The 26,792-nt window shown below is 46.2% G+C and overlaps 2 protein-coding genes and 1 pseudogene across 3 annotated transcripts in view; 2 read left to right on the forward strand and 1 right to left on the reverse strand.

Annotated features, from left to right (window-relative positions):
- The window catches only part of LOC148144194 (uncharacterized), a 264,591-nt gene that overhangs the window by 43,639 nt on the left and 194,160 nt on the right, over nucleotides 1–26,792 (forward strand). The gene's annotated exons all lie outside the window — the stretch shown is intronic.
- The window catches only part of LOC148144196 (uncharacterized), a 190,486-nt gene that overhangs the window by 19,806 nt on the left and 143,888 nt on the right, over nucleotides 1–26,792 (reverse strand). The window lies entirely within an intron of this gene.
- On the forward strand, nucleotides 1,050–24,896 carry LOC148144197 (uncharacterized; annotated as a pseudogene).

Here is a 26,792-nt window from a genome sequence, read left to right on the forward strand (position 1 = left end):
TGAGTTCTAATTTGCTCATTTGCTTCTGCAATTGAAGCCCTTAGTTGCAAGTTCGCAATAAATTGTCTTGTTTCCAGTTTTGGTGGTCTCGTCTAAATTTTATTGAATTTTGTTTCTAACAGATTTGGGGGCTCGTTCTGGGATCCCAAGCTCCGGTCGCTCGGCATTCTTGGAGAAACGGAAAAGATGCACCTCGCTGATTTCGGGATCTCTGGTTTCCCCTTGTTGCTGCGGCGGCTTTGGGAGAGCGTGATCCGGACTGAGAGACCCTGAAAACAAGATGGGCAGACACGGCAGGTTCGGTCGGGTGACTCTTCTGTGCACAAGACCTGGGTAAGAAAGGTCTTAAAAGATTTATCCGGGCGACCGGGGTAGGCAGCAGTAGTTGCTGCCAGTTGGATATATCCGGGGAACCGGAGTGCTGGTGACTAGAATAGGCGAACCTGGTCAGCCAGGGTGGATGGCTGTTGGTACTGTTGCCAGGTGGATATATCCGGGTGGCCGGCAGCGGCAGTTGTTGCCAGTCAGATATATCTGGGTATCCAGGGAACCGGGGTTCTGGGCGACCGGGTTAGGCGAACCCAATCAACCAGGGTAGGTAGCAGTTGTCACTGTTGCCAGGTGGATATATCCGGGGAACCGGAGTGCTGGTGACTAGAATAGGCGAACCTGGTCAGCCAGGGTGGATGGCTGTTGGTACTGTTGCCAGGTGGATATATCCGGGTGGCCGGCAGCGGCAGTTGTTGCCAGTCAGATATATCTGGGTATCCAGGGAACCGGGGTTCTGGGCGACCGGGTTAGGCGAACCCAATCAACCAGGGTAGGTAGCAGTTGTCACTGTTGCCAGGTGGATATATCCGGGGAATTGCTGCGGGACAGGGTGCACAAACACGCGGCGGGAAGTTCGGTCGGTAAGCGACCGGGATAGTCAACGGTAGTGGTTGCCAGGTATTGCCGCGGGATAAGGGCGCGCGGATTCGACCAGGTAACTCTTGTGCACAGACCAAGGTAAGAAAAGGGATCTTTAAGTATTGCCTTGGTGGTCGGGGATGTACGAGAAGTACGGGACGTACGAGAAGTATGGGAAATTGGCAACTTTCAAAATAAAGTGTTTAATTGGCTAGATTAATCTGATGACTAAGGTGTCTACCTGATTCGATCACCCAGCCTTAGACCGGTTGTTAAGAGGGGAAATCCCCCACGCGAAGGTTAGGACCCTGAAGTGGGTGTGGAAGAAGGTGACACCGGACCTCAGTAAGGTTAACTAAATTACATAAAGAAACGGCCGAGTATTAAAATGGGAAACAAGAATAGTTGTTTAAGTGTCGAAGGGGACATGAGAGGGACGTCCGAGGACCACATTCCAATGGACAGTCCTTTAGGAAAAATGTTAAGAGATTGGAAGTACAATCCTGGACGCGAGGAAAGGATAAAAAAAATGATAAAATGTCAATGAAAAACAGCCTTAAAGTCAAGAGGAATCAGATTATGCTTCGTGTCAGAAGGGCTAGTAGCTGAAGGGCTTCTGAGGGTGCACTTCGTAACTAACTTATGGCCAGACGTCCAGAAAAAATATTCAAAAGCTAGAGGAGTCGTTGCGGGAAACTCAAAAAGTGTCTGTGTGAGAGAGTGTGAGAGAGTGTGAGAGAGTGTGAGAGAGTGTGAGAGAGTGTGAGAGAGTGTGAGAGAGTGTGAGAGAGTGTGAAAAGAGCTGTACAGCCAGTAGAAAGTTTATCCCTTTGTGATTCAGTGTGAATGCACATTTGTTTGTTGGTGATTGAATGTTCCCTGGAGCTTGAGATCCGGAATTGTTTTGAATCTGATTTCCATTATGGAAATTTTAACATGATTTCTTTTAAGGTTAAGGATTTTGCAAGATTATGAAATAAACTGTTCATTTTACAGGTCATAACTGCTTTACTATCAGTTTCTAACTAACCTCTTTTATCCTTACATAAAAGCGATTTATGGAGGACAGTTGAAGTTTTAACTTGAATAGACAAATCCTTCTAAGGCAGCTCTGGTTATTTCACGACCTATAGCATTGTAATTGAGCAATGACTGGTCAGGACTACTTGGGAGGACTAGTTTTGGATTTGAATCAGGGGACTGGAACCGGGTGATTGTGGTGGATTTCAGAGTTGGGAACTGTGTGCATTTTGCATTTTGAATATTAAACACTGACTAAGTGAATTTATAATATATAAATATATATTTACAAGTAAGATTCCAAAATGTATAGTTAGGAACAGGCTTTAAAGAAAAGCAAGCATCAATTGATAAACTGTATTTGAGATTACAGGGAGCAAGAAAAATTGCAATATTTCTTGAAAAGAATCAAGATCTAAACAAAACATTGGGTGATGAGGAATGGCTATGAGGTGGCCCTAAAGCTGTTCAGTTGGTTAAATCAGCTCAGTAATTAATCTGGCAATGTAACATGAGAAGCAGAAACAGAAGACAAAAATAATGATAAGCCACGGTTAATGAGGTAATAAAGAAAAGGACAAAACTAAAAGGATAAGGAAACCGGAATGGTGGCGGGCAGCATGTTGAAAATAAAGTGAGGAGAAAGGATCGGGGAGGAGATGTTAAGGGGGCTGGTAGACAGGAACAAGGATCAAGGATCAAAGTGGAAATCCCCACAGGCGGGATGTTATTACTGTGGAAAGACAGGTCACTTTATGAGAGAGTGTCCAGATCCAAAAAAGGAAGTAAAGGCAGTGTCGTTTATGAACCTTGATGAAAAATAGGGGTGTCAGGAGTTCCTGCCCCCGGGGACCCACCAGGAACCCTTGATAAATTTAAAGGTGGGACCTTACAAAGAGGATGTAGTTTTCCTAGTCAATACGGGGACAGCAAGGTCATCCTTAAAGTTTAAGCCCAAGGGAATGGGAACGAAAACAAAAGTTAATTGGATTATGGCAACAGTTTTGTGATGAGAGGCATGAAGAATCAGTTTTGCGTTCATGATGAGATATTGCCACCAAATTGGGGATTTAATTAACTGCAAAAGGTGCTATGGAATCTGTTGATGTTCTTAAAAATGAATGTGCTCGAGCAAAACAATTACAGAAACAGAGTGTTAAAATGGATAATGACTAAGCTGGTAATGTCTTTGGGAGGACAACAACCAATAATGGTACAAACATAGAAGGTCAGAAACGACTAGATTGTGAACCTCGACACCATAGGGTGAAAAGAGGGCAGAACATAACATTAACAAATGGTTAAGAAAAGAAATGGGGGAATTGTTAGAAATGGGTAAAGTATGTTTTTGCAGATATAGAAAAAGCATACAGAAAAGGGGTACAGCAAGAGAACTATTAACCCTGCAGGTATTTAGGGACTTTTCAGTGTATAATTGTGGTTAATTAAATGCTAACTTTGGTGTGTAATTACTATAACAAAAAGTTCTTTTTGTAAAGTTATGCTTTCAGCAAAAAGCTGAGATAACCGAAATGTTTGAGCTATACAAAACGATACAAGTTAATGAAATGTCCGAGGGTGGAATGTACCAGCAGAATTGATACAAAATGTTAAACCAGATCTTGACAAAATAAATGTATGTGTCGGCATTTACAGAAAGGAAGGTTGCCAACCTGGGGAAGGGGGAAGTAATAAGGGTGGAGCGCAGCTGGGCAGTGGTCTGGCACAGTAAGAGAGATTGGGTAATTAGGAGTCTGGAGAGATGCCCTCACTCAGCTCAAAGGGTATAACTGTACATTAACCTAAGTTCTAATTTGCTCATTTGCTTCTGCATTTGATGCCCTTTCTTGCAAGATCGTAGAATAAATTGTCTTGTTTCCAGTTTTGGTGGTCTCGTCTAAATTTTATTAAACTTGTTTCCAACAATACTAACGCTCCTGACTAATGCACCTAACCTGCACATCCCTGGGCACTATGGGTAATTTAGAACTGCCATTCCATCCTAACCTGCACATCCCTATACACTATGGATAATTTTGTATTGCAAATCCCCCCTAAAATGGATAAAGTTAAAAATCACACAACACCAGGTTGGAGGCCAACAGGTTTGTTTGGAAGCACTAGCATTTGGAGCACTGCTCCTTCATTAGGTGGTTGTCGAGAATAAGGTCATAAGACATAGAATTTATGGAAAAACATGACAGTGTCCCTGTCATTGAAATGACATGTTGAATAAACCTGGATTGTTCAGTCTTTGATCTTTTCGATTGGGTTGCAGGCATCATTAACATGTAAATCCCAGAACTACCTGTAAGGCACCTTCTCAAGAGAACTTAAAGTTTTATAACAAAAAGTGACATTTTAGCCCAGCTCTGCAAGTAAAGTGTAGTGCGGTGCGGTCATGAGAGAGAGAAAATGTCTATTTCCATCCAGTATGTCTCTACCTAATTGAGAACAGATGCCTTACTTCTGTTGGTGTAAGTATTGTTGGGTACTAATAGTTAGATATAAGGGGGAAGAGAATTCCTCAAATAGGGCAGTATAAGAATCCTGGGAGAACCCTATTTCTGGTTTACTTGCTAATGAACAAACATTAAACACAAGCACCTATTTATTTCAAATTTGGTTTCATTTTTCTTGTGTGATTCCCTGCTGTGACTACACTGTGCCTGGATGGTTGACAGGCTGGGAGATTGTGGGTTGGGGCTTGATTGACTGAATGTTTTATTGTTCCAGAAGGTGTAGAAGGGAACAGGGAGATCAACAGAGGACAGAGAAATCAGGACCCGAAATCTGAGCCGACACCAGACTACCCTGTGATCAGTGCTTTGATTAGCAGTGCCAACCCTCCACCTTTACCTAACTTCCCATTTGAGGATACCCTCAATATTCAGGATCCAATCCTTGTCATCCTGAAGCCATGTCTCTGTAGGAGTGTCAGATTGCAATTATTCACTTCAATGTGTGTAGTCAATTCATTCACTTTTGTTACAATGCAACACACATTCAGACACACCAGTTTTAGTTTCAATTTTTGTGATCTTTCGAATCTCGTTTTGATTGCTGGTACATTTACTCTTCTTGTCCCTTTCAATTGTTCTCTGATGTTCATTTTCCACATCACTACATTAGTCACTGGCCTTGATTTGGATTGGCCATAATGTCCAGGGATGTGCATGTTAGGTGGGTTAGCCATGGGAAATGCAGGGTTATAGTTTCGGAGTAATAGAAGCAGGAATAGGCCATTTGGCCCATCCAGCCGCTCCGCCATTCATTAAGATCATGGCTGATCTATCCATTGTCTCAGCTCCTCCTCCCTGCATTATCCCAACTACCCTTAATTCCCCTACCATTGCAAAAACCAATCCAACTGTGTCTTGAATATACTTAATGAAGCTGCCTCCACTGCTTCTTTGGGCAGAGAACTCCAAAGATTCACTACTCTCCAGGAAAAGCAGTTCCTCCTCATCTCTGTCCTAAATTTACTCCTCCTAATCTTGAGGCCTGGTTTCATTCACCAGCAGAAATTACTCAATAGGTAGAGCTTCATCCCCACAGTGCAATGAATTCCCACTTTCCACCAAAATCCTGGATGCAACTCATTCAGTTGCTGTCTCACAAATGCAAGATTTCATTGTAACTTCTTCTGTTCCCATTAAGGGCAAAACATCTTTGAAAGCTGCTCTGAAACTCCAGCCTTCACAATCACACTTCTGCTTTCACCAAAGATTAGAGTCATACAGCACGGAAACAGCCCATTTGGTCCAACGTGTCCGGCCAAACAGATATCCTAAATCAACCTAATCCAATTTGCCTGCATGTGGCTCATATCCCTCAAAACCCTTCCTTTTCATGTACCCATCCAAATGCCTTTTAAAATTCTCCCTCACCTCAAACATATACTTGCTAGTTTTGGACCTTTCTACTTTGGCAAAAGTAACTTGGGTATTCACCCTATCCATGCCCCTTACAAACGTCTATAAGGTCACCCTTCAGCCTCCAGTGCTCCAGGGAAAATATCCCCAGCCATTTGAGTCTCTCCCTGTAGCTCGAACCCTCCAACTCTGACAGGAGCCTTAAAAATCTTTCCGAACCCCTTTCAAAGTTTCACAACATCTTTTCTATAACAGGGAGACCAGAAATGAATGCAGTCTTCCAAATGTGGACTTACACAGCTGCAACATGACCTCCCAATTCCTGTACTCTCTGCTCTGACCAATAAAGGAAAGCATACCAAATGCCTCCTTCACTATCCTGTCTACCGGTGACTCCACTTTCAAGGAACTATGAACCTGCACTCCAAGGTCTCTTTGTTCTGCAACACTCCCCTTAACGGTGTCAGTCCTGCCTGGATTGCTTGACCAAAATGCAAACTACACACCTCTTAAACTAAACTGCCACTTCTTGGCCCATCAGCTCACCTGATCGATTCTCATTCATAGTGAACTCTGTTTCCTCTCTTATTCCTTTGAAGTTGAAAATCTCCACCCCACACACCCTCTCTCCATTCTCAGTTTGCTGAACCTAATCCCTGCTGGACCTCATCCTGAAGGGTCTGCTTCATGCTGATTAACAGACCCACACTCAGGGTGGAGAGGGGGTGGGGACCTAATTGAAACAAGGAATACTGAACAGCCTGGACAGAGTGGAATTTGGAAAGCTGTTTCCATTGGTTGGAGGGATTAGAACCAGTGGGCACAGCCTTAGAGTAAAGGGAAGACCTTTCAGCATGGAGATAAGGAGAAACTTCTTCAGCCAGAGAGCGGTGAATCTATGGAATTCACTGCCACAGAAGGCTGTGCAGGCCAGGTCACCGAGGATATTCAAGATTGAGATGGAGACGTTCTTGAGTCTCAAGGTGATGGAAGGTTACAGAGATGAAGTGGGAGAATGTGGCTGAGGAACCTATCAGCCATGATTGAATGGCAGAGCAAACCTTGAATGGTCCAATTTCTGCTCCGATGCCTTATGTTCTCTTGCTGTCCTGGACACACACACAGTGCATTGGAAGCAGGAGTAGGCTGTTTGGTCTTTCAAGCCTGCACCAACATTCAACAGATTATCGGCAGATTCACAACCATCGAGATGAATAGGTTGGGACTTGTTCACTGGATCACAGGAGGTTTAGAGGTGACCCAGCAGAGGTTTATAAAATCACGAGGGGCAGAGATGAAGTGACCGCTGGTATCCTTTCCCTAAGGTGGGGGTTTCAAGATTAGGCAGCAAACTTGAAGGTGCGAGGAGAAAGGATTTTAAAAAGGCGGGGGGGGCACTTTTCTTTTTACACAGAGTGGTTTGTATGTGGAATGAATGTGGATGCAGGTTGAGTAACAACATTTAAAAGACATTTGGATAAGTATATGAATAGGAAAGGTTCGGAGGAATATGTGCCAATCACAGGTAGGTGGAATTAGTTTAGTTTGTGAATATAGTCCGCCTTAGACTAGTTTGACTAAAGGGTCTGGTTCTGTTGGTGTCTGACTCTGTAACTGTTCTATACTGGTGTTAAATCATTTACTTGCCTTCCCCTAGAAACATCCATTTCTTTGGTGTTCAAAAATCAGATGAACTCAGCCTTGAATAATGTTCAATGACCCCCTAACACAGGAAGACATCCCCACTTCTGAACTCAATTCCTCTTGTTAATATACCCCTTTGCCTTGCTGATTGCTTGCTGCACCTGTCCAGGCAAAAGTGAGGACTGTAGATGCTGGAAATCAGAGTCGAGATTAGAGTGATGCTGAAAAAGCACAGCCGGTCAGGCAGCATCTGAGGAACAGGAAAAAAATCGACATTTCAGGGAAAAGCTCTTCACCTGCACCTGTCTGACAACTGGCAGTGACTGGTGTAGAAGGATGCTGAGGCCCCTTTGCACATCCACACATCATTCCTGATGAAGTGCTCGGAACGAAATGTAACTTTCCTGATCCTCGGATGCTGCCTGACCTACTACCTTTTTCCAGCCCCACACCTTGACTCTAATCTCCAGCATCTGCAGTTCTCACTTGCTCCACATCCCAATATATCACCATTTAAACAATACATCTCCTTTCTGCTTTTTTTTCCACAGCAATGGCTATAACTTCACATTGAGATACTGCATTTATCACGTGTTTGTAAATTGTGGTCTTCTCTACATCGGGAAGACCGAGTGTAACTTGGGGAACAGTTTGGCTAGCATCACAGCTGGGTCCGCAGAGGCTGACCAGACCTCCCAGTCACCACTCATTTTAATTCCCCTTCCCACTCCCTTTCTGACAAGAACATCTTAGGCTTCCTCTATTGCCACAACGAACCAAACCGTAAATTGGGGAAACAACACCCCATCTTCCGCCCGGGCAGCCTACAGCCTGTAGGACTCAACATCAAGTTCTCCAATTTCAAATAACCTCCCTTTCCATCCCCCGACTCCCTTCTCAGCCCCGTGCCCCTCATTTCCACTTTTTCCTTTCACTAACCTGATTTCTTCCACCCATTGACTCATCAGGCCGTACCCTCTCCCTGTTTTCACTTATCCCCACTTTAGCCCACTGCCCCAGCACCCATCCCCAGTCCTGAAGAAGAGTTACACCCGAAACATCAACTTCTCCACTTCCTGATGCTTCCTGGTTTGCTGTGTCCTTCCAGCCTCCTGCCTGTCTATTTTGCCAATTGAGACACAGACCTCGACCACGTTTCCAGAGTCTGTCCCCTCCCTGGGTTCACTCTCTTTCCTTTCAGTTGCTGCAAATCAACAATTGAATCCCAGAATGAAAACGAAACGGAAAAGGGGGCGAGAAAAGAGAGTGCCGTACTCACAGATCTTAGACAGAGGAAGGAATTTGCAGCCTGGGTGAAGCTCAATGTTGATTCAGAAAGACAGGAGCAGTAGTAGCAGCTTCAGAAACTCATGGTCCAACTTCCGCATTCAGACAATGGGGTGGCTCTGATTGGCAGGAGTACCAGTCTCCTTCCGGTCCTCCAGGATTCCCTACTGGGCCATCAAAGGAAGGTCGCGAGCCTTTTTTTGCGGAACGCGATGAGCATGCCCAGAATTTTGCTGATACCGGTGGGCATGCGCACTGCGTTGCTGACACCGGATAACATGCGCAGTATGCTCACTGGGGATGCTGGTGTTCCTGTCAGATTTTAAGAGTCCAAATGCCAATGGGTAAATAAGGGGTAGAGGCACAATTTGTTTTTTCGCTGTGGTTCGACACTTCATTGCTTTTGCATTCTGTCTGGATGCTCAACTTTTGTATGTCTTTTCACCACTTTGGGGGGCGAGTCCAGAACTGGAGGGCATGGGTTTAGGGTGAGAGGGGAAAGATTTCTGAGGGGTAACCTTTTTGCACAGACGGTGGTGCGTGTCAGCCAAAGAAATTGGTGGAGGCTAGTACGTATGATAATATTTAAAATGCATCTGCATGGGGATATGAATAGGACAGATTCGGAGGGATAAGGGGCCAAATACTGGCAAATGGGTGACTAGATTAATTCAGGATATCTGGTCGGCATAGACCGAAGGGCATGTTTCTGTGCTCTGTGACGCTATTTCTAGATAGTTGGAACAACTTCATTAGGCCATTCACCCCTTACAGTCAAGATCAGAGTGGTGCTGGAAATGTACAGCAGGTCAGGCAGCATCCAAGGGAGCAGGAAAATCGACGTTTCAGACAAAAGCCTTAAATGCTGCCTGACCTGCTGTGCTTTTCCAGCACCACTCTAATCTCCAGCACCTGCAGTCCTCACTTTCGCCCATTCACACCTCCCAGCCTCTCCTGAGCTGTGGCCTGACTGTGCTTATTTCAGTGAAAGTTTCAGAAAGATTTCAGCAGCTCTTTGAAAAACTTGAATGTGCTTTCTGAATTTAACGATGTTTCTGAAGATATCATTTTAGGTATTCTCAATTTTGAGATCAGCATCCAAGGAACAGGAGAATTCCTGAAGAAGGGCTTATGCCCGAAACGTCGATTCTCCTGTTCCTTGAATGCTGCCTGACCTTCTGCGCTTTTCCAGCAACACATTTTCAGCTCTGATCTCCAGCATCTGCAATCCGCACTTTCTCCATTTCTCACCCTTCCCGACTCCCAGGTAGAGTCATCACTATCCATTTTCTCGGTGTGTGTCCTTTGAAGGGCTTGATACAGCAGTCAAACCTGGTTCGAGGCATGAGAAAGGACGGGTGTGGTGGGGGCTGGGGAGAAAAGAGACAGAATGGATGGGGGACAGAGAGGGAGAGAATGGAGGGGATAGAGAGAAACTGTGGGGGGGTGGAAACCGAGAGAGAATAAGTGGGGTTGACAGAGAGATTGGGCGGGGGAGAGAGAGTGGGCGTGACGGAGAAGTGGGAGATGGCACAGGGCACGGTGATACTAGGCACACAGATACACAAGATGACCACTGAGCAGGGTGATACTAGGCACACTGACACACAAGATGGCCGCTGGATCACAATATGGAGAGAAACAGCAGAGCTGATACAGACACTGCCTGGGGCCACCAGAATGCCAGCACATTGGACTCACAACCCAATTGATTAGTTTAAGGCGGGTGGGGGAGAGAATACACACGAGTAATGAACACTGCCCGCCGAAGTGTCTGGCTCCACCCAACACCCATTATAGATACAGCTTGATACAGACTCAATACCAAATGCTAATAGCCAGGGCTGCAGGAATCCCCCTTCTCAGGAAGAGCAATTAGCGCCCATTACTACAACAATGGATTTCCATGCAGACATTGAAATGGACAATGTCTGCACTGAAACTGACAACGACTGTGCGGAAATTAACAAAGGCTGTGCCTGAACTGACAAAAACTGTACCAAAACTATCAACGATTCTATAATGATTACCATAAACAAATCATGTTACAAAGACAATAATCCCATCCCTGACCGATTGTATCACAAGATGTATAAAAGTTTCTTGACGTGTTCTCCAGGTCGAGAGAAGTCTAGCAGCTGACACTGTGCTGTTGGTGTCTTTCTCTCCCCGGAGCCCCGGTATTTCCTTGTGCAATAAACTCTGTCATTGAAAATCAATTCTGAATCCGAGCCTGGTGTTTTTCCCCACAACAGGAGAGAGAGAATGGGCGGGGGTGGCAGATGGTGGGGGGAGGGAGAGAGAGAGAATGGATAGAGAGGAGATGGTGGAGGCCTGGAAGAATAGAAATGGGACAGAGGGTGTGGTGAGAGAATAGATGGGGCAGAGGGTGTGTAGAAGGACTGGTCAGAAGGCAGAGGGTGAGGAATGAAATGACAGGGTTGCAGAGGGTTGCGTGAGATAGAATGGACAGGCTGTTTGAAGTATAGAGGGAGAATGGACAACAAGCTGGGAATGGAAAGAGAATGGACAAGGGGCGCTGTGGATGGCGGGGGAGAACAGACAGTGGGATCTGTGGGTGATGGGGGGAATGGACAGGGGAGCTGTGGCTGGCCAAGATCAAAAAAGTTGATGACAGTCAACATTTATCAGATTGTTTCTGGAACAGAAAAACTTGCACTGGCGTCTCCCAGAAGAGGGGTGTCTCGTATGTATTCCTTCAATTTGTTTTAAAATAATTGTTGTGTATCTTAATTGTTAAGGTATACCTGGCACATAGAGAGATGGCTGTGGTTGTTGGAGGTCAGTCATCTCAGTTTCAGAACCGTCTCTGCAGGAATTCATAGGGTAGTGTCTTAGGCTCAACCATCTTCATCAATGACCTTCTTCCATCATAAGGTCAGAGGTGGTGATATTCACCAATAATTGCACAATGTTCACAATTCCTCACAAACTGAAGCAGTTCAGTTTGAAATGCAACAAGATCTTAACAATATCCAATGGGCTGATGAGTGGCAAGTAACATTTATGCCACGCCAATGCCAAACAATGACTCATCCCCAAAAGAGACAATCTGACCACTGCCCCGTGATATTCAACAGTGTTACTGTCACTAAACACCCCGCTATCAACATCCTTGGGGTTTACCATTGACCAGAAACTCAACTAGACTAACAACAGACACAATGGCAACAAGAGCAGGCAACAGGTCAGGAATATTGTGGCAAGAACCTCCCCAAATCCTGCCCATCTTCGACAAGGCACAAGTCAACTGTGTAATGGACTACTCTCCCACCAGTTTGGATGGGTGCGGCTTCAACAACATTCAAAAAGCTTGATACCATCCAGGACAAAGTCGCCTGCTTGATTGGCACCATCTCCACATACATCCACTCCCTCTGCCCGACTGTTGAGAAGCAGGAGTGCATATGATCTACAAGACACAACACGGAAATTCACCAAAGATCCTTAGAAAATACCTTCCAAACCAACAAACACTTCCGTCCAGATGGATCAGGAAAAAGATACTTGGGAACACAACTTCTTGCAAATACCCCTCCAAGCCACTCACCATCTTGACTTGGAAATATATTGCTGTTCCTTCAGTATTGCTGGGTCTAAACCCTGGAATACCCTCCGTAAGGACATTATGGGTCACCGTACAGCGTGTGGACCACAGCAGTTGAAGAAGGCAGGTCACCATTACCTTTTCAAGCGGAACTAAATGCTGGCCAGCCAGCAATGCTCATGTACCATGAATAACTTTTAATAAAAGGTTGGAATCTGCAAACTAAAAAAAAATCAACGTTCAGGTAGAACAGACGTCGGGCTTTGATTTGGTCCTTATTTGAGGATGGACAAAGAGCGATATACTGACACTGAATTGGAAATAGAGTTCCGAGTTAAACACCTGTAGTGTTTCACTCAGTGTATCAATTGAAAATCGATTAAAGATTGGCTCCTGGCGTGTACGTCATGAACACATGAAAAAGGACGGTTAAGAAGTCATGAGGGACTCTTGATTTCATCTCTTTCATGGCTGATGTACTACCCACAGGATATTGAGCAACTAAGTCAATTTGCCCAGCGACGTAGTGTCTGGATGATGTGGTTAGTAGCTGATAAGTGTGCAATAGGTCCTTGCAAAGAGAAGGATATTCCCATGGAAGGAAAGAATTTGTTTATCAGGTAGCAGTACAGCTGCAAGGGAATTAAGGATAGTTGGGACAATGCAGGGAGGAGGAGCTCAGACAATGGATAGATCAGCCATGATCTTAATGAATGGCGGAGCAGGCTGGAAGGGCCAAATGGCCTATTCCTGCTTCTATTCCTATGAAACTATAACCCTGCATTTCCCATGGCTAACCCACCTAACCTGCATATCCCAGGGCACTGTGGCCAATTTAGCATGGCCAATCCAAATCATGGCCGGTGAGCAATGCAGTGATGTGGAAAACGATCATCAGAGAACAATAGAAAGGGACAAGGAGAGGAAATGTATCAGCAATCAAGACTGAATACTAATGTCACAAAAATTGAAATGATACATGGTGAGTGTGAATGTGTGCTGCATTGTAACAAAAGTGAATGAATTAACTGCACACATTGGAAGTGAATAATTATGGTCTGAGACTCCGTACAGAGACATGGCTTCAGGATGGCAAGGATTGGATCCTGAATATTGAGGGGGGAGTCAGATGGGAAGCAAGGTAAAGGCAGAGGGTTGGCACTGCTCACCAAAGCACTGAGCACAGGTAGTCTGGTGTCAGCTTGGGTTTCAGGTCCTGATTTCTCTATCCTCTGATCTCCCAGTTCCCACGGAATAAGATGTCGGTCTGTTCTCAGCTTTCTGGACTTCTGCTGAAGCTTTCACACCTCTTTTACAGCTTCCAGAACAAGAAAACATTCAGTCAATCGAAAGCAAACCCACAATCTCAGCCTGTCACCCATCCAGACACAGAGTGTAGTCAGCGCAGGGAATCAAACAAGAAAAATGAAACAAAATCAGAAATAAATAAATGCTTAATGTTTGTTCATTAGAAAGTAAACCAGAAATAGGGGTCTCCCAGGATCCTGAGAGTGCCCTACGTGAGGAATCCTCTCTCCCTAGATGCAATTATTAGTATTGTTGGGGCAAAGTAACTCGTGTGACAAAACGTTTAAAGCAAAGTAGTCAGGAGAGGAGATCTTGAGCAATTGACTAGCTTTATTCATTGCCATGGGGAATACCTCTTAGTTCAAAACAAAGTCCGACGTATTCCAATAAAATACAGAATGTTACAAGTTTTATGTAAAACACAAGCCCCTCTCTCCATTAATTATGCAACTGAGGGGCAGTTGTAAGGTTCACATACATTGTCCAGACCTACACTTCCTAATGCCTGCAAAACTGAATGTTTTCTTATACTGCATGTTCAGCTAGGCTCGAATTACTAATAAGGGACAGAGAGAACCAATCCATCATTCTATGAAGCAGCACAGTCTAATGGCCTGAGGAGCAGAGACAGCCTGCAGCTGCAAGGTCAGGCTATCAAAACAGAATTCCTCAGCCAGGGCTCAGACAGCATTCTGTTAACAGGCTACATTTTCCTCCAAACATTGTTTTGTGATAAAATGGCTTCCACACAGTTTTGTGTCAATTTTGATCAAATTCTCCCACAATCCCTCCTTTTTTATTAAAAAGAGGAGATTGGGGGTGTCAGCAAAAGGGGGATTATACCCAGAGCAGGGGGATTGTCAGGAGGTAGTGTTTGGAGAGCGAACTGTTAGTCCTCGGGTTCAGTAAGGACAGGGGCAGAAGGCTCCAGGGATTGGGAATCATCATCAGGAATTTCATCAGGAAGGGGAAATCTCGGCAACTGGGAGATCACTGGAGAGGAGGGCCACAACAGTGAACTGAGCCGAGCACAGGATTGTACGCGGGTGACTTTGATTTCCAATCGACCAGTTCCAAAGGCAGGGGGAAAGAAAGCTTCAAGTTGCTCAAATTACATAAGTGCTCGAGTACGAGTTCGGGATGGATGGGGATATGGGCACATAGCCAGCAGCTGGAGTGGTTGACCTTCTGTGCATAAAGAAAAGTATTAAACTGTAATTTCTGTTTACTAGAGGTTATCAGGCACAATCAAACATAGTTCGTGAAAGAAAGATAAGGAAGAGTGCAGTGAAAGGCAGAATGATCAGGCTGAGCCATTCACGAATGAAGGCTGAAGATGTCTCTGACGGGGTCTTCTGGTGTGCCTCCAGGAGGTGGCGCTCGTTTGCATTGTGTTGTGTGTGTCCATGCGGCCTCCCCTTGACCTTGACTTCTGACCGGGTAACCCAGCAGGACTAGGAACAGGCCTTTCCATCTCAGCGCCAATATGTCCCGGTCCTAATGCTGAGGCTTGGCGTACCCATGAATGTAAACTCTGAAGAGTTTTGGTGAACTGATGCAAATATTTCCCACTTGTCCAACATTAGAGTGTCAGCTGTTTCAGCCATTAGGATGGTTTTGATTCATCGACTAAATACATCTACTCTTATTAGACAATATTCATAACAATGTACGCGAGGTGATTCTATAAAAGCAAGTTGTAGACAGGGAAAAAGGCTGACCAGGCAAGGAGGTTGTTAGCAAACACACTCTGTCTGCCTGCACCACTCTCTCTCCCCCTTTCTCTCTCTCTCTCTTTTTCACTCTATCTGCCTCGCTCATGCGCATACGCACACATAGAAGTCCATGGCAGTGAATGTGTATCTGCAGAATTAAACTTGCAGATACATTCTATTTTGCTCAAAAAATGCACAATCTGCAGGCAGTCAATACATGTAATATTTTGTGAATTTTGTTTTGGAAATAGAATCAGACTGACTCAAGATTGGGACACAGAAGACTCTGACCTCACACCTTCAATGCATTGTCTGAGCTGAGATGTCACATTTTGCTATAAAACCTTGAGTTATCTTGAGAAGGTGACAGACAGAAGATGTGGGATTTACACAGTAATGATACCTGCAACCCATTTGAAAAGATGTAAAATTTAACAATCCAGGTTTGTTCAATATATCATTTCAGTGGCAGGACACTGAAATGTTTTGCTATAAATTCTGTGTTTGTGATATTATTCTCCACAACCACCTGATGGAGGAGCAGCACTCCGAAAGCTGCTGGTTCCAAAGAAACCTGTTGGACAAAACGTGGTGTTGTGTGATATTTAACTTTGTCCAGATTAGAGTGGGTTGACCCTGCTAAATTACCCATAGTGCCCAGGGATGTGCAAGTTAGGGTGGATTGGTCATGCCAAATCACTCATAGTTGGTCATGCTAAATTACCCATAATGCCCAGGGATGTGCAGGTTAGGGTGAATTAATCATGCTAAGTTACCCATAGTGCCCAGGTATGCGTAGGTTAGGGTGGATTGATTGCTAAATTACCCATAGTGCCCAGGGATGTGCAGGTTAGGGTGGATTGGTCATGCTAAATTACCCATAGTGCCCAGGGATGTGCAGGTTAGGGTGGATTGGTCATGCTAAATTACCCATAGTGCCCAGGGATGTGCAGGTTAGGGTGGATTGGTCATGCTAAATTACCCATAGTGCCCAGGTATGTGTAGGTTAGGGTGTATTGGTTATGCTAAATTACCCATAGAGCCCAGGGATGTGCAGGTTAGGGTGGATTGGTCATGCTAAATTACCCATAGTGCCCAGGTATGTGTAGGTTAGGGTGTATTGGTTATGCTAAATTACCCATAGTGCCCAGGGATGTGCAGGTTAGGGTGGATTGGTCATGCTAAATTACCCATAGTGCCCAGGTATGTGTAGGTTAGGGTGTATTGGTTATGCTAAATTCCGCATAATATCCAGGGGTGTGCAGGTTAGGTGTCTTACTCAGGGTTAAATGTAGAGCGATGGGGGAATGGGTGTGGGTGGGTTACCCTTGGGAAGGTCAGTGTGGACTCGTGGGTCAGAGTAGCCTGCTTCCACACTGTGGGAATTCCCTGAAGGGAAGGGATTCTCCTCCCCTTCTGCCGCCGGGCCGCACAGGTGCAGTGAGGTGGCCTGCTGTCCACCTCGCCCCGCCCCTTTAATGGCGTCACAAGACAGAAGTGGCCCTGTCAGTTTGAGTGACACTCCCTCCCTCTGGGCAACTCCTCATCCTGGGAGGGCCGGAGAGACGAGAGGCGGAGAAGTCTCTTCTTTTGTTGCAACTGGAGTGAATTCAGGGAGGGAGCAGTTTCCGCAAACTCAGGTAGGTTTCTTAATTACCCCAGTGAAGAGGGATTGAAGGATAGAGATTGGAAAGGGGGTGGACATTTTTTCTGTTTTTATGTTTAAAATGCACCCGATTCCCACCAGTAACTGCAACAGGTACAAGTACAGCACATGCAATATTCCTCATTGCAGCTTCAAGCCGGTTATGCATCCTCTGTTCTTCCTCCACCTTGGCTCCAGCACATTCAGCTTCCTTCCCTCATTCCCATCCCCCCGCCCTGATGTCCAAGCTGACCCACAAAAGTTCCTCCATTCTTTCTCCAGTGTCTTTTGTGGGTTTTGAAAACTTTCTCCATCCTTTAATTGAGTAGATGAGTTGGGAAGTTATGTTGCGCAAGGGAAGGATTCCGTACATGGAGATGGGTATGGTTACTTATGCCGCATAAGGCCTGCTGTATCCCAGCCAGTGGAACGCAAGCTGTTTGTCTATACGGGCAGGAGGTATATGGCCCCTTTGTCTTAGAGGAGTGGGTGAGACAAGTCTCAAATGGGCAGGAGATGTTATGTGGAACATACACACCCATAGCTGGTTCCATTGAAGCAATTCTCATACGATCCTGCAGTAGAGTTAAAAGACATCAGCAAACAGGTGGCAGGAGGGCTCATACAGTACTGTAGGAGGGCTCATTGTCCTTAAGCATTTTGACTAAAATGTTTAATTTTGAATTATACAACACATTTGCTGCACAATAGAAAATAGGCAGGGAGTGTAAGATAATGAAGAACGTTTGCCTGAACATCAGTAAATCTGTATAAACAGGACACCGAGTGATAACATTCATGGCTGTTCCTTTGTGAAATTAATAACAATGTTTGATTCTGACCTCAAAATGAAACTCGCTACAAATTGACTTCTCCCTTGAATTCTTGTCCTTCACTATTATCTGTCTAGTTCAGAACATGCAGTGCTTTTGTTAACTTTTTGTGTTTGTGACAGTATAGCCTTTGTAAACTTGTGTATAAAGGTAGTCTTCTAGGAGAAAGTAAGGACTGGAAATCAGAGCTGAAAATGTGTTGCTGGAAAAGCGCAGGAGGTCAGGCAGCATCCAAGGAGCAGGAGCTCATGCCCGAAACGTCGATTCTCCTGCTCCTTGGATGCTGCCTGACCTGCTGCACTTTTCCAGCAACACGTTTTCAGCTATAAAGGTAGTCTGTTTTTGATAGTACAACAGAGTAGCCTGCCAGGGCTCTTGAAGGAAGAACAATGTCCTACTCTCTGGGTTATTAGAATCCAGTTAGCCTGGCTTATAGGTATCAGGGTTATGTTGTAACAGTGATGCTATTAGTAAAGGAAAGGGATGATTAAAATTAAACTAAAACTGTCTGCAAGAGTTTTTGTAAAATTCCAGACTACCAAAGGTACGGTCTCCGGGATGAACCAAGAGAGGCTTGCAAGTTGAGTTCATAAGGAATTCCTTGGGCCGTCTCAAATCTGTACTTCATCAAGAGTTCTTCATTACTATTACCAACAAAGTGCGATCCATTGTCCAAGCTAATGCACGCAGGTATACCGAAGCAGGGAATAATTTCCTTAAGCAAAATCTTCACAGTCTCAGCAGCAGTGTTAGGGGAATGAAAGGCTTCAATCCACTTAGAAAAAACATCAACAATAAGCTAAACATATTTATAGCACTGACATTTCTGCAACTCAATGAAGTCCAGTTGAAGTGTCTCAAAGGGACCCTCCGGCAAGGGAGTTCTACCCGGAGTGCAAGGCAAGCCTTTTCCAGGGTTATGTTCCTGACAAATAAGACACTGGCCGCTAACCCTTTGAGCTCGTTGTTGGAGGCGGGGATGCCACCAAGCTGTCAGGAGAAAGAGGGCGACCGAACGAGCACCACCGTGAGTTGCATAATGTACACAGTCAATAACCCATAGAGCAAGATCATCAGACATACAAGTTTAACCCACGGGAGGAGTCCAGAGTTCGAATTGTCCTCCTGCCTATCAGAGCCCCCCCATTGTCTAAATGCAGAAGTTGGACCATGAGCTTCTGAAGCTGCTATTGCTCTCCTCTCTCTCTCTGAATGAAGATTGAGCTTCACCCCAGACTGCAATGCCCTTCCCCTGTCCAACATCTCTGAGCACGGTACTCTCTTTTCTCACCACCTTTTTCCAGAGTGGTTAAGGGAGGTGATTTGAAATTGGAGAACTCAATGTTGATCCTCAGGGCTGCAGGCTGCCCAGGCACAAGATGAGGTGTTATTCCTCCAATTTGCAGTTTGCTTTGTTGTGGCAATGGAAGAGGCCAAAGATGGTCATATTGGGAAGGGGAATTAAAATGGGTGGTGACTGGGAGGTTCAGTCGGCTTCTGCGGACCCAGCTGCGATGCTCGGCGAACCATTCTCCAAGTTTATGTTCAGTCTCCACGATGTGGAGAAGACCACAGTTGGCAAACACATGGCAAATGGAGTGCCACAATGTAAAGTTACAGCCTTTGTTGTGGAAAAAAAAGCAGAAAGGAGGTGAATTTCCGATGCTGGAGATCAGAGTCGAAAAGTGTGGTGCTGGAAAAGCACAGCAGGTCAGACAGCATCCGAGGAGCAGGAGAGTTGATGTTTCAGGCACCAGCCCTTCATCAGGAATGATGTGTGGATGTGCAAAGGGGCCTCAGCGTCCTCCTACACCAGTCACTGCCAGTTGTCAGACAGGTGCAGCAAGCAGTCAGCAAGGCAAGTGATATATTAGCAAGAGGAATTGAGTTCAGAAGTGGGGATGTCTCCCTGCAGTTAGAGGATCATTGAATATATTCAAGGCTGAACTCATCTGATTTGGGAACAACGAAGAAGTGGATGTTTGTGGGAAAAGGCAAGAAAATGGTTTCAAGACCAATACAGAATAGTTAGTCAGACAGCACAGAAACAGACCGTTCAGTCCAACTAGTCCATGCTGACTATATTCAGAAACTAAGCTAGTCCCACCTAGATTGGGCCATATCCCTCCGAACCTTTCCTATTCATGTACTTATACAAATGTTAAGTTGTAGAACGAAGAGACCTTGGAGTGCAGATTCATAGTTTCTTGAGAGCGGAGTCTCAGGAACATAGTGAAGAAAGCATTTGGGATGCTTTCCTTTATTGGTCAGAGCATTGAGTATAGGGGTTGGGAGGTCATGTTGCAGCTGTACAGGACATTGGTGAGACCATTTTCGGAATACTGCATTCAGTCCTGGTCTCTCTGCTAGAGGAAAGATGTTGTGAAACTTTGACAGGAGTTGGAAAAGATTTACAAGGCTGTTGCCAGGGTTGGAGGGTTTGAGCTACAGGGGGAGGCTGAATAGGCCAGAGATATTTTCCCTCGAGCATGAGAGGCTGATCTTTAGCGGTAAGGATAAATTATACAAGAGGGACGGGTTGCGCATTAATAGGTAGGGGACCAGCATTCTGGCAGGTAGGTTTGCCACTGCAACACAGCTGCGTTTAAATTAAATAGTAGGGTGGGGGTGGGGGGGGCGGTAGAGGGGACAAACTGGAAGTTTAAGAAGAAAGTTAGAACAAGAGAAGTCAAGAAAGACAATGGAATCAATGGAGCAGAAAACTCAAAAGAAAAGGATCATGCCGTAAGGTCAAGTGAAATAGGGATTGATAGGAAGGGTGAGGGGAGTAACAAATTAAAAATATTAAATATGAATGCACGAAGCATTAGAAATAAAGTGGATGAGCTTGAGGCTCATTTGGAAATTGGCAGTTACGATGATGTGGTGATAACTGAGATGTAGCTTCAAGTGGACAGAGCCTGGGAAATGAATATTCGAGGGTATACGTGCTATCATAAGGACAGACTAACTGACAGAGGGGGTGGAGTAGCCCTGTTGGTAAGGAATGATATTCAGTCCCTTGCACGGGGGGACCTAGAATCAGGGGATGTAGAGTCAGTATGGCAAGAACTGAGAAATTCTAAGGGTAGAAAGACCCCAACGGGAGTTATCTACAGGCCCCCAAACAGTAGCCTGGATGTAGTGTGTAAGTTGAATAAGGAGCTGAAATTAGCCTTCGCAAAGATATTAGTACAGTTGTTATGGGGGATTTCAACATGCAGGTAGATTGGGAAAAATCGTGGATGCATTGGTGATCATTTTCCAATATTCTATAAATTCAGGATCAGTTCCTGCAGATTGGAGGGTGGCTAATGTTGTCCCACTTTTTAAGAAGGGAGGGAGAGAGAAAACAGAATTATAGACCAGTTAGTCTGACCTCAGTGGTGGGAAAAATGCTGGAGTCAATTATAAAGGTGAAATTACAACACATCTGGATAGCAGTAACAGGATAGGTCAGAGTTGGTGTGGATTTATGAAGGAGAAATCATGCTTGACTAATCTTCTGGAATTTGTTGAGGATGTAACTCTGAAGACGGACAAGGGAGATCCAGTGCATGTAGTATACCTGGACTTTCAGAAAGTCTTTGACAAAGTCCCACATAGGAGGTTAGTGAGCAAAATTAGGGCATATGGTATTAAGGGCAAAATACTGACATGGATTGAAAATTGGTTGGCTGACAGGAAACAAAGAATAGTGATAATGAAAGTAAGAATAATAGCAGGCAGTGACCAGTGGTGTGCCGCAGGGATCAGTGCTGGGACTGCAGCTTTTTACAATGTACATTAATGATATAGATGAAGGTATTAAAAGTAATATTAGCAAATTTGCTGATGACACAAAGCTGGGTGGCAGGGTGAAATGTGAGGAGGATGTTAGGAGAATACAGGGTGACCTGGATAGGCTAGGTGGGTGGACAGATGCATGGCAGATGCTGTTGAATGTGGATAAATGTGTGGTTATCCACTTTGGTGGCAAGAACAGGAAGGCAGATTACTACCTAAATGGAGTCAAGTTAGGTAAAGGAGATCTAGGTGTTCTTGTACATCAGTCAATGAAAGTAAGCATGCAGGTACAGCAGGCAGTGAAGTAAGCGAATAGCATGCTGGCCTTCATAACAAGAGGAATTGAGTAGAGAAGCAAAGAGGTCCTTCTGCAGCTGTGTAGGGCCCTTGTGAGACTGCACCTGGAATATTGTGCGCAGTTTTGGTCTCCAAATTTGAGGAAAGACATTCTGGCTATTGAGGGAATGCAGCATAGGTTCACAAGGTCAATTCCCAGAATGGCGGGACTATCTTACGCTGAAAGATTGGAGCGACTGGGCTTGCGTACGCTTGAGTTTGGAAGGCTGAGAGGGGATCTGATTGAGATGTACAAGATTATTAAAGGATTGGACACTCTGAAGGCAGGAAGCATGTTTCCGCTGATGGGCGAGTCCTGAATCAGAGGACACAGTTTAACAACAAAGGGTAGGCCACTTAGAACGGAGTGTATGGAATGCTCTGCCCCAGAAGGCAGTGGAGGCCAAGTCTCTGGATACTTTCAAGAAAGAATTGGATAGAGCTCTTAAGGATCGTAGAATCCAAGGTTATGGGGATAAGGCAGGAACAGGATACTGATTGCGGATGATCAGCCATGATGGTGCTGGCTCAAAGGGCAGAATGGCCTACTCCTGCACCTATTGTCTATTGTCTGATGGATGTTCATAAGGGGCATGGATTGGGGGAATATCCAAGGTCTTTTCCCCTGGGTATGGGAGTCCAGAACTAGAGGGCATATATTTGAGCTGAGAGGGGAATAATTTAATAGGGACCTGTGGGGCAGATCTTCTCGCTCTCAGCAGTATCCCAGTGTTGTGAAAGATATTCACTTTCAGGTGGATTTGCCTTGACATTTTTTCTTTTCTGCCCCTGTAAGATCCTGAATCAACATCTTCAGGGGAGTTAGTTCGAGTGGAGTGAGAACAGACGGGAAGAGAGAGAGTGGGATGGTGCTTTCAATTTTGTGGAATAACAAAAGAAAAGAATATTCCACAGAAAGTAGAATTCCTTGTTCTGAATTTCTACCCTGCACTGACAATGATCACTTTTGTAATCTCTTTTTAACAGAGTATTGGACGATCTGAAGACAGAAGTTTCAAAATCAACAGATGAAGGGCTCTCCAATGTCTGCAGTCCTCACTTTGACATCAATGTCTGACAGTCACTGACTCCATCGGGACGACAACAATTTTCCAACTATGATTCTGTGAGAAGGAGCAAAGCTTTTTGGTTCCGGTTTGAGTACGTTTTCAGCATCAGTGGGACTGGATGAGAGACCCTACTGTTGCAGTTCACTGAGTGTGGAGCTTGAAGCATTTATACGGCCTGGAAAAAGAAACTGGGCGGATTCACACGGGGGAGAGGCCCTTCAGCTGCCCTGTGTGCGGGAAGGCTTTTCGTGATTCCTCAGCCCTGCTGACCCACCGGCGGATCCACACGGGGGAGAGGCGGCACGGTGGCATAATGGTTAGCACTGCTGCCTCACAGCGCCAGAGACCAGGGTTCATTTCCCGACTCTGGCGGCTGACCGTGTGGAGTTTGCACATTCTCCCCGTGTCTGCGTGGGTTTCCTCCGGGTCCTCCGGTTTCCTCCCACAGTCCAAAGATGTGCAGGTCAGGTGAATTAGCCATGCTAAATTGCCCGTAGTGTTAGGTAAAGGGGTAAATGTAGGGGAATGGGTGGGTTGCGCTTCGGTGGGTCGGTGTGGACTTGTTGGGCCGAAGGGCCTGTTTCCACACTGCAACTAATCTAATCTAAAAATAAAATTCACGGTGTTTGTGTGTGGCTGAAGCGTTGGCCATGGAGAAACCCGAGGAATCCTGCCTCGTAGAGAAACCGTGGAAGTGTGGCGACTGTGGGAAAGGTTTCCATGTCCCGTCTGTCCTGGAAACTCATCGGCGCAGCCACACCGGGGAGAAGCCGTTCTTCTGCTATGTCTGCGGGAAAGGCTTCAGCGATTCCTCCAACCTGCTGACCCACCAGCGAGTCCACACAGGGAGAGAGGCCCTTCAGCTGCCCCGATTGCGGGAAGGTTTTTCGTGATTCCTCCGCACTGCTGACCCACCGGGATCCACACAGGGGAGAGGCCCTTCAGCTGCCCCGAGTGCAGGAAGGCCTTCAGTAATTCCTCCACCCTGCTGAGGCACCGGCGGATCCACACGGGGGAGAGGCCCTTCAGCTGCCCCGAGTGCGGGAAGGCCTTCAGCAATTCCTCCAACCTTCAGACCCACCGGCGGATTCACACGGGGGAGAGGCCCTTCAGCTGCCCCGTGTGCGGGAAGGCTTTTCGTGATTTCTCAGCCCTGCTGACCCACCAGCGGGTCCACACGGGGTGAGGCCCTTCAGCTGCCCCGTGTGCAGGAAGGCCTTCAGTAATTCCTCCAACCTACTGACCCACCAGCGGGTCCACACGGGGGAGAGGCCATTCAGCTGCCCCGTGTGCGGGAAGGCTTTTCGTGATTCCTCCGCACTGCTGACCCACCAGCGGGTCCACACGGGATGAGGCCCTTCAGCTGCCCCGAGTGCAGGAAGGCCTTCAGTAATTCCTCCAACCTACTGACCCACCAGCGGGTCCACACGGGGGAGAGGCCCTTCAGCTGCCCCGAGTGCGGGAAGGCCTTCAGCAATTCCTCCAACCTTCAGACCCACCGGTGGATTCACACGGGGGAGAGGCCCTTCAGCTGCCCTGTGTGCGGGAAGGCTTTTCGTGATTCCTCAGCCCTGCTGACCCACCAGCGGGTCCACACGGGGTGAGGCCGTTCAGCTGCCCCCAGTGCAGGAAGGCCTTTACCCAGGCCTCCACCCTGCTGAGGCACCGGCGGATCCACTTGGGGGAGAGGCCGTTCCCCTGCACAGAGTGCGGGAAGGCCTTTCGCAATTCCTCCAACCTACTGACGCACCGGCGAATCCACACGGGAGAGAGGCCGTTCAGCTGCCCCCAGTGCAGGAAGGCCTTTACCCAGGCCTCCACCCTGCTGACCCACCGGCAGATCCACACGGGGGAGAGGCCTTTCAGCTGCTCAGAGTTTGGGGAGGGTTCAGTCAGGTGAGCCACCTGCAGAGGCACTAGCGGCTCCACAAGGGGGAGAGGCCCTTCGGGGCCCCGAGTGCAGGACGGGGTTCACCTGCTCGATTTAAGCTGCTGACCCACCAGTGTCTCCACACCAGGGAGAGGCCGTTCACCTGCTCCTCCCAACTGTGGACGCACTGAAGTGGCGACGGCCGAGTGCCATTATCGACTGGACTGTCAACCCAGTTTCGGGGCTGCTGGGTTCGAATTCAGCCGCGGCAGATGGCGGAATTGGAATTTGGTCAGAAACTGGAGTTCAGAATCTAATGATGAAACCATTTTTTGTTGGGGGTGGGTGGGTGGAGAAAACCCCCATCTGATTCACTCACATCCTTTTTAGGGGAGGAAACTGCCGTTGTGGAAAAGGATTCACTCAGTCGTTCCAGCTGCATTCTTTACCCAGGCTGGCCTACACGTGACTCCAGACCCACAGTAGTGTGGTTGACTCGACACTGCCCATCCAACTTACTTGGATACAGGTTGAAATTACTGAGTGAGGCAATACTTCCACAGGTTAAGGCTGTACCAAGGATCCAACTACAAAGGGACAACTCGGTGTGACCAATACTAAGGAAAGTGTGGTTGTGGGGGGATGTGCATGCACTTTGGTCTTGAGCTGTTTGAAAAGTAGCTACTTTTTCTCTGCTTTTTTGCTGGGGGGGATCTGAAGCTGTAACAAAGCTGGATTGCAATTAAGGTTACCTGAACTTACTGCTAGGCTCAGACTCTCAATGAAAGTTTTGAGCTCCAAGAGGTTTTTGTTTTAAAGCTGCTCATTTCTTTCAGCCTCCTGCACTGAGTTTCCAATGTTGTGTTTCAGATCGAGCAGTGAATGAGTAGCTAGTATCGTTAGAAATTGTAAATTTTTCAGGAGTGCAGGTACTACGTCATTTCATCAGCATTGTAAAGTTTCCTGGCAGCGCTGGGACTGTGTTCACTAGATGTGGAGGTGCCAGTTTTGGACTAGGGTGGATAAAATTTAAAAACTCACACAACACCAGGTTTATTTGAAAGCACCAGCTTTTGGAGTGCTGCTCCTTCATTGGGTAGCTGTGAAGCAGGATCAAAGACATTACATTTTAGAGCAAAAGATCACCGTGTCATGCAACTGATAGGATATATTGAACAAACCGAGATTGCTGTGGTTGTGTGCATGTGAGTTTGTGCGTGAGTGTGCATGTAAGAGTGTGTGCATGCTTGGTAAAGTGAAAGTGTGTTGGAGTATAAGTCTGTGAGAGTGTGGGAGTATGTGTGTATGAGACAGGTATGAACGCAAGGCTTTCTGTTTTACTAAAACAAAGGGCAGGATGTGTACAGTTAATTGTAGGACCCTGGGTCATGTTGTAAAAGAGAGAGACATAGAGTCATAGAGATATACAGCATGGAAACAGACCCTTTGGTCCAACCTATCCACGCCGACCAGATATCCCAACCCAATCTAGTCCCACCTGCCAGCACCCGGCCCGTATCTCTCCAAACCCGAGACATGGGGAGGTGGGGTTTAGGTACGTAGTTCTTTGAAAGTTGTATCACTGGTAGACAGGGTGGTTTAGAGTACTGGGTACAGTTCGGGTGGCCCTGTAATACGAAGAAGACTATTAGAGAGGGTTCGGTAAAGATTTACTAGGACATTGCCAGGACTGGAAGGTTTGAGTTATAAGGAGAGGCCGGGACATCTTTCACTGAGTACAAGGAGGTTGAGGGGTGACCTCATCGAGATTTATAAAATCATAAGGAGTGAAGTTTGGTAAATAGCAAAGGGCTCTTCCTTCGTGTAGGGGAGCTCAAAACTAGGGGGCATATTCTTTCAAGGTGAGGGGAGAGAGATTTAAAAGGAACCGGAGGGGCACTGTTATGACAGAGGGTGGTTTGTGTG

This window comes from Chiloscyllium plagiosum, unplaced genomic scaffold (assembly GCF_037043375.1).
Source record: "Chiloscyllium plagiosum isolate Xiang-an unplaced genomic scaffold, Cpla_swu_hap1 HiC_scaffold_27, whole genome shotgun sequence".
NCBI lineage: Eukaryota > Metazoa > Chordata > Chondrichthyes > Orectolobiformes > Hemiscylliidae > Chiloscyllium > Chiloscyllium plagiosum.